Here is a 9403-nt window from a genome sequence, read left to right as displayed (position 1 = left end):
ACAAATCGTATTGCTTTGTGACTGCATCACTGTCGTTGCCTGTTAGGAGAATAGAATTAATATTTGTTTATTTTATCAGCTCACATTTAACTTGATGCTGTCTTTTTATGACTGTTCCTGTTTGAATTTTCGAATCAGTATGTTTGATTTGACGTGGCTAATTTCAGTTGACAACCAGGCTGAAGATCGCCTGCCCTGCATAAAGGGAGACACTGCATTCTAACGACCCCAAAACATACTATAAGAGTAATGTTTCAATACGTGTCCACCAGGGGGAGCTAGTGACCCAGGCCCAATAGGAAATTACTGCCAGTCATGGTGAACAACTCTGTACATTTGAGTGAATCTCAGGCAGTCAATCAATTATCAATCAATCAATCAACCAACAAAATCAATCAATCTGTATCATTGTATCTGTTAGTATTTTTTGGATGTATGATTATTGAATATTTGAAATTATATTATCACCATACCCTTTATTCATGCAGTTTAATGTCATATATTATGATATATACCTACCAATTATTAGTGTTGAATATCTTTAAAGCCAAGGGGGGTGTGTGTGTGTGTGTGTGTGTGTGTGTGTGTGTGTGTGTGAGAGAGAGAGAGAGAGAGAGAGAGAGACACACACACACACACACACACACACACACACACACACACACACACACACACACACACACACACACACACACACACACACACACACACACAGAGGGGGGGGGGGGGGGGGGGGGGGGTGCCGGCAAAGAGATTCTATAATAAGAGGCGGCACTCCCTGTCTTTAAAACTAGCCTACCCTCCGACAATCATTCTGTGTGGGGGAATGGGCCAAAATCACACCTGAGAGTTGTGGGTGATTATTAAAACTCGCTCCCTGCCAATTAAATATGGGCTTTTTGGCTCATATTGCCATAAATCTCCATAGACTTCCAGGTAATTTATAGTGCACAGATCATGCACGCCCATGCACAGATCATGCACCATGTTTGTGCAGGCTGTTCACAGCTTTCAAACAAAAAAATCAGATTGGAAATCCGTTCAGGCATTCTTGAGAAAATAGCCATTATGTTTTACATGTTATGTAAGCAAAGATGGCTGCCCTGTATGAAAGATGATGGGGTTGTATGGGGGGTGGAACATACAAAATCGCGATTGAAATCAAGTTTACTTTTTTTTTTTTTTTTCTAAGTAAAAGTCGATTTAAGTCGTTTGGCAGGGAAGTCCATAGTGAGATAGTTGATCTGAAAGTCGTTTGGCACTGAACTATACAAAAAGCGTCTGGAAGCTGTCATTAGAAAAAAAGGCTTCTCCACTAAGTATTACATTGATTTCAGTTGGCGTGTTCAATACTTTTTTCCTGTGTAATTGTTATTATTTACTCAATTATTATTCAGGGATTGAATATTGTGATTTCTTTTCATGTGTGGATTACTTGAGTAGGCCTAAATACCATTTCTGCTAAAAAAGATCCTATGAAATGCATCATTGGAAATAAATGTACTGGGGGGAAAAAAATAATAATAATAATTATGTATTAGATCATCATTGTATTAGATAAATGTCCAATAGATTTGTGCTTTGTAAATGTGCAGGTCGTCTGATGATTTTTGGAGAATTTGCTGGGCGGTCGAATGTCCAACTACTCCTGCCTCACGTAAGAAACTGAGGGATACCCAGGGGGCAAAGGAAGGTGTGCTGCATTTGCCCCGACATAAAAAGTTGTCCACCAGAAATATTATCTATGACCCAGTAGGATCACAACCTATATGGACAACCCGGTCAATTTGTACAACAAAGTCCAATATGGCCGCCTCAATATTAGCCCCTATTAGTTTTAATGGGGGGTGAATAGGGCAAAATTTTAAACTGAGGGATATTTCCACGAAACTTCACAGGTTGATCAATGGTATACATATGAACATTTTTTGTATTGCAAGTTTCCATGAAATCCAATATGGCCACCACAATATGGCCGCCATAATGTAAGGACCCAGAAAATAGGTTTTGCCTCTAACTTCTGAACCAGATGAGCTAGAAACGCTAACTTGGTGTCTATTTCATGGTGTCTGACCATGGGAGACTCAATGGAATAGCTAATTTTATTATTGGGTGTGTCTGGACCTTTATTGTGCATATTTGAAAGATGGTGGACTCCCAAAATAGAGCTTTAACATAATTTCTACCATGATTGTTGACTGCTTTTGCAAATACAAGCAATATGAATCCATTTGCTAAGATGTATGGCACAGAAGGGACTTATACCTGTATTATTCTTGAGTTTGCATGTTGTCAAAATGGCTGTAAACGAGATATTATATTTCCTGTCCGATTCTACTGTATGTAGTTGTAGCAATGACTTCAGATAAAATCAGAGACCAAAACAATGTATCTTAGAAATTATTTTTTTATTAAAAAAAAAAGAAAAACAGAGAGAGATTATCTCAATGAAATGAATGCAACTGCCTTTTTGGGTCTTTCACACATAGACATGCACATGCTTTCCAACAACTTCAGCTTCAGGGAAATTATAATGAACACATGATTAAAACAGGCTGCATTATAATGCAAATAATTGCTAGTCACTATCACTGTCATGTGTACCTAATACTACCTATCCTGCTGCATCTTGTCTCCAGTCCTTGGCAACGACACCCCAAGTAGCATGCAATTCCCTTCTTCGCACATGAAGTTCAATCACCCGAGAGAGACTTGGAGTAGAACCGCTGCTCCTTCACTTGGAAAGGAGTCAGCTTAGGTGGTTCGGGCATCTAGTACGGATGCCCCCCGAGCGCCTTCCTAGGAAGGTCCTCGATGCACGTCCCACTGGGAGGAGACCCCGTGGCAGACCTAAGACCAGATGGAAGGATTATATCTCCAGACTGGCCTGGGAACGCCTCGGTATACTCCCAGAGGGAGTGGAGGAAGTTGCGCAGGATAAGGACATCTGGAAGTCTCAGTTGGAACTGTTACCCCCGCGACCCGATTCCGGATAAGCGGTTGAAGATGGATGGATGGATGGATGGCACATGAACAGTTTTTCTGGCAGCCTTTGATACAGCTACATGATATTGCCTTGTCCATTGATATAGGCCAGGCTGGCTCTGTAGATGTACAGGGGACTGCCTTCCCATCACTGAGAGACCATCCATATTCAGTGAAGCAAGGGATGTCTGGCTTCGCGATGTGTGCAGTTTTATCTATTATGGCTGCAAGAGCAGCTCTTTTCAGGTGCAGGCCAAAGGCATTTTCTGTAGGTGGCAGCAGCTTCAACAGGGTTGATCGGTTATTTAGGAACTTGTACACTCTCAGCTTTGCCAGGTCAAAGTCCTCCGAATGGTCAGCTTTTGATGCATATACAGCTATTGTGAGGTCTCTAGCCTGATTCTTGACATCCTCTGAGAGGGAATAAGAGGAATTTTCACCAAATTCCTGAAGTGCAGGGAGATCTAGACCCATGCTGGTCTTGAACCATGCCTTCTTTCCAGTGAAAAAGGGATAGCTGGTGGTATCTCTGCCACTCAGGCTGTGAATAAAGGGCAGGGCACGACACTGTGCGAGTCCAAGGGCTGAGACCATGTGATGGATAGGAAGATATACATCCTGCTCTGTTCTCACCCACAGCTCTGGAAGGTCTAGGAGGTGGGTGGCAGCATGATATAGATGCCTATATCATGCTGCCGCCATGGGAAGGCAGTCCCCTGTCCATCTACAGAGCCAGCCTGGCCTATATCAATGGACAAGGCAATATCATGTAGCTGTATCAAAGGCTGCCAGAAAAACTGTTCATGTGCGAAGAAGGGAATTGCATGCTACTTGGGGTGTCGTTGCCAAGGACTGGAGACAAGATGCAGCAGGATAGGTACACATGACAGTGATAGTGACTAGCAATTATTTGCATTATAATGCAGCCTGTTTTAATCATGTGTTCATTATAATTTCCCTGAAGCTGAAGTTGTTGGAAAGCATGTGCATGTCTGTGTGAAAGACCCAAAAAGGCAGTTGCATTCATTTCATTGAGATAATCTCTCTCTTTTTTTATTAATTTTTTAAATAAAAAAAATAATTTCTAAGATACATTGTTTTGGTCTCTGATTTTATCTGAAGTCATTGCTACAACTACATACAGTAGAATCGGACAGGAAATATAATATCTCGTTTACAGCCATTTTGACAACATGCAAACTCAAGAATAGTCCCTTCTGTGCCATAGATCTTAGCAAATGGATTCATATTGCTTGTATTTGCAAAAGCAGTCAACAATCATGGTAGAAATTATGTTTAAGCTCTATTTTGGGAATCCACCATCTTGCAAATATGCACAATAAAGGTCCAGACACACCCAATAATAAAATTAGCTATTCCATTGAGTCTCGCATCGTCAGACACCATGAAATAGACACCAAGTTTGCGTTTCTAGCTCATCTGGTTCAGAAGTTAGAGGCAAAACCTATTTTCTGGGTCCTTACATTATGGCGGCCATATTGTGGCGGCCATATTGGATTTCATGGAAACTTGCAATACAAATAATTTTCATATGTATACCATTGATCAACCTGTGAAGTTTCGTGGAAATATCCCTCAGTTTAAAATTTTGCCCTATTCACCCCCCATTAAAACTAATAGGGGCTAATATTGAGGCGGCCATATTGGACTTTGTTGTACAAATTGACCGGGTTGTCCATATAGGTTGTGATCCCTACTGGGTCATAGATAATATTTCTGGTGGACAACTTTTTATGTCGGGGCAAATGCAGGTTTCCTAAAAAAAGGCTGGTTTGCCCCCTGGGTAGGACATCAGCGATGTGCATGGACAGCATGAAATACTGTCCGTGAATCGGAACCTGCTTCATCCGCTGTTTGCTCACCGCTTTACGGTCGAAAAACTGTTATGGGAGATCAGAACAAGGGTAAGAACTGTTGGATATTGAAATCTTTTTGAGCGGTGCCATAGCATGGCCGAGTGTGTATCCGTGTATGTATCCGTCCGTCCGTGTGTGTATGTAGCCTGAACTACCATTCAGTGACCAGAGAGGGTGTTGTTGAGTCTAGTCTGAGCATCAACTGCAATACTCTCTCTCTCTATCTCACACACACACACACACACACACACACACACACACACACACACACACACACACACCACGACCACCGCTCAGTTCACACAGGTGTGATTTTTTTATTAAGCAAGAGAAATGGTGTGAAAAAGGCCAGCTGAAGCTAGGTTAAGTTCAAAGCCACTCAGCTGATTGGCAAGGTCGTGCCAACCTGACCAGGGTGTGGTCGCCTAGCTGGTCAGCTGCAAGCAATCAAGCAGTCAGCTATATAAGCAGGGCAGAGTCTGCTGCCTCTTTCATTTCATACAGACCTGTGTGTGTCTTTCATGTGAGTAGGCTGCTGTTTCTGTTTGTTTGTGCGAATAGTTTTACTTTGTTTAAAGTATGTTGTTTAAGTTGTATTTTATAGCCAATCTACAATTCTGTGTATGGTAATTTTGTTATTTGTTTTATGCTTTTGCAGAACCACACACCCGTATATCTTGTGTCAATTCCAAGTAAAGAACTTTGAACTCAAAACAAATGCTTGTTCTTACTGAACCACCTGGAGCGGTGTATGCTCCCAACCTGCACCCACCACACTGCTACAAAACAAATGGCTTTTCTATATTTAGATTATAACCTGAATCATATTGGCTAAGAGAGTCAATTAAATGCGAGGATGACATTTATTTTTCTACCAGGCCGGACGTGCAGCCGGTGTCTCTGTGGAACTGGAGTTGCTTTAAAAAAAAAGTGTTGTTCCGCAAAAATATCTTTAAAGCCAAGGTGTGTGTGTGTGTGTGTGTGTGTGTGTGTGTGTGTGTGTGTGTGTGTGTGTGTGTGTGTGTGCAAAGAGATTCTATAATGAATGAATGAACTTTATTTATATAGCACAGCTTCACAGCACGAATGCACAGAGTGCTTTACAGATACACAATACTCAATAAAAGTAAGCTCTACAGTTGCAGAGATACAAAAAATAAAATAAAAATAAAAATAAGCTCTACAGTTGCAGAGAAGACACCAATAAATTAAAACACCCACAGTAACAAGGAATACAAAAGAACAGTAAAAAACAGGGATGCCTATAAGTGACCAAAGGCCTGTCATTTAAAAATAATTTATATAACACTATTTGTGTCCCAAAAACGTTTTTGAAAAGGTTTGAGGCTAAATTACCACTCCCGAATACAGAGCCCCTGTCATTTCTGCCTGGCTTTCAGAGCATTTTCAGCTGCAGTACCACCTTGTCCTGAGTGGGAGGACTGCGCTATTGAGCCAGTTTTGGCCCCACACTCCTCCCCACCTCCTGCTCAGCAGGCCTGCCCACCCCTCCCCAACCCTCTCCCAGCTCCTCCTGCCTCCTTCTCAGGCCTGCCCACCCCTCCCCAACCCTCTCCCAGCTCCTCCTGCCTCCTTCTCAGGCCTTGTGACATCACAAATCTGACCTTTCACAATCAGGACCGTTCTGAGACATGCCAACGTAGATCTGCCCATAAACTGAGAAAGACACAATGGTCAGAAATAGGACTTTGTGAGGATAGAAGTTGCTGGTGGGACACCAAGAAAATACATAAAAATTGGAAAATGTAAATTCATGGTGTAGTCCCTTTAAAGGAGGCCTCTGAGGGGGCCGTTTTTAGGTCCAGGGGGAGGGCGTTCCAGAGCTTTGGGGCTATGGCCTCAAAGGCTCGGTCGCCCTTGGTTACTAGATTTGTCCAGGGGACATCAAGGAGGTGTTTATCAGCGGATCTGAGTGAGCGAGTGGTAGGGGTGGGACGGATAATTTCTGAGATGTACGTAGGGGCTGGGCCATGAATTGCTCTGTAGGTAAACGTGAGGACTTTGAAGTGGATCCTGTAGTGTACCGGGAGCCAGTGCAGAGAGGCTAGAATGGGGGTGATGTGACATGACTTTTTTGATCTAGTGAGTAACCTGGCAGCAGCGTTATGAACCAGCTGCAATTTGTCAACGGATGTTTTGTTGAGACAGGTAAAAATGGAGTTACAGTAATCTAGCCTGGATGAGATGAAAGCATGTACAGCCATTTCAAGTTCAGAGTGGGATATGATGGTCCGAAGTTTTGCAATATTTCTGAGGTGAAAGAAACAGGTGCGTGTGAGTGATTTGACATTATTGTCCAAGTGCATGGATTGGTCAAAAACCACGCCCAGATTTCTCAAATGAGGGTGTACGTTACCCTTGAGGGCGGGAGGCTGTTTCCCAGCCAGGCTATAATAAGAGGCGGCACTCCCTGTCTTTAAAACTACCCTCCGACAATCATTCTGTGTGGGGGAATGGGCCAAAATCACACCTGAGAGGTGTGGGTGATTAATACATACAAAAAGCGTATGGAAGATGTCATTACAAAAAAAGGCTTATCCACTAAGTATTACATTGATTTCAGTTGGCGTGTTCAATACTTTTTTCCTGTGTAATTGTTATTATTTAATGCTGTTGGAACAACATAAGTTCAGGAGAATAGACCACACCGGAGAACTATCTCCTAGCCTACCTTTACGCCTCCCAATCTCACCTGCTTCAGATCTCACTGATAACAACTCCTCCTTTATCTCCTCCCATCAAGCCAATCAAGCGTTGCATTTATACCTGGCTGTGCCCCTCAGCATTCATGCTCAGTTCCACCCCATTCTCCTCCTCATCTACAGTAATTAACCATTTCTCTTTGCAGTAACTAACCATTCCTCCTCGCAGGAATTAACCATTTCTCCTTGCAGTAACTGGTAACACCGCTATTCCGAACGTTGACTTCTAACCCTAACCCTACCCCTAACCCTAACCCTAACCCTAACCCTACCCCTAACCCTACCCCTAACCCTAACCCTAACCCTAAACCTAACCCTAACCCTGCTTCGGAATAGCGGTGTTTCGGAATGGCGGACTGTTGCCGCAGTAACTAACCATTCTCCTTGCATGCATCCTTTCTACAGATACCAAAGGGGGGACTCCGTTCGGGCCTACCACCACGTGAACCAGAGCCAGACCACCCAGGGCTCTTGCCCCGAGCGCTCCGCCCCCCCGCCCTCTCCGCTCCATCCATGACCGGCCTCCCACACCCCGCTCCATTCCCTAAACTTCGGCACGCTACTAGTCCCACAGTTTTGCCACCACACACTCGCGCCATATGTCAAATCGACCGGCTTACTCGGGAATCGTGGCTAGTAACTTGCTAAGAGAAAGGTTCAATAGTTTAATTGATATTAATTTATTAGTGAATTAATTTTCCCCATTGACTTATAATGGGAATCGCAAAAACTCACATTCAATTATTTGTCTCTCGCAAACCATAGGGGCTAGAGTTTCAAGACTTGGAGAGGAGGTTCATAATGATTTCAAGGATTAAATAAAAAATAATTGTGTCCTTTGGCCGCATGGTGGCGCCATAACACCCCACTTTACGTTTTGGCCTGTAACTCTTGAACCGTAGGTCGGAAAATTAAAAATATTTTTTCCCTGGATTCCTTGGGTCATGACGCATCTCCCCATATAGGCCACGCCCATTTGCGCCATGATAGATTTTCCGCCATCTTGAATTTTCTCCAAAACACACTTTTTGCTCCTTTTCCTACATATTTTCTTCAAATGTCACAAAAATCGGTACACATGATCCACACACACACACACACACACACACACACACACACACACACACACACACACACACACAGCTCCACTTCACACGGGTGTGATTTTTTTTATTAAGCAAGAAAAATGGCTTTTCTATATTTAGATTATAATCTGAATCATATTTGCCAAGTGTACAAAAGTCCACACTGGACAGTCCCTCCCCCTGGCTTGTGTCATGAGTGACTCCACCCCTCACTCACCTGCTTCACTCATCCTCACCTGTTTTCATTCACCTCAATTCAGTGTCCCTCTATATATATGTTACAGTATGTTTGGGTAACTCAGGACGGTAAGAGTAAGAGCGCTTGTTTTGTCGTTCACCACACACTAATCACCACCAGATGGCGACGACAGCCCATAGACAGCCATTCACTAGTGCAGGCGCTGACGTCACTCGTTTGCGACTCTCTTTCTTTATTTACTAGCCTAGCTGGGCGGTGTTTAGCCATTAGCTTAGCCATTAGCTTAGCCATTAGCTTACTATGAGCGTTTATCGTGGGCTTGCCCAGGCCTTACGGCCTGGGCATAAATATAACGATTGCATTCACCACGGTTTCGTAACTCGCGCTCCGCCGGCCGCGCGGCCCTGGCCCGCTCTTCGCGGCCACTCGCGCCTGCGGCGCTCGGGGGCGAAGAGCAGGACCAAGGTCCGCTGGCCTTCGCGCCGCTTGCAATGTCGTGGACAATCGAGCGGCTCCGCCTGGAGGACGTTGTTG

This window comes from Nannobrachium achirus (genome assembly GCF_963921795.1).
Source record: "Nannobrachium achirus genome assembly, chromosome: 4".
NCBI classification, from domain to species: Eukaryota; Metazoa; Chordata; class Actinopteri; order Myctophiformes; family Myctophidae; genus Nannobrachium; species Nannobrachium achirus.
Note: the sequence above shows the minus strand (reverse complement) of the source record.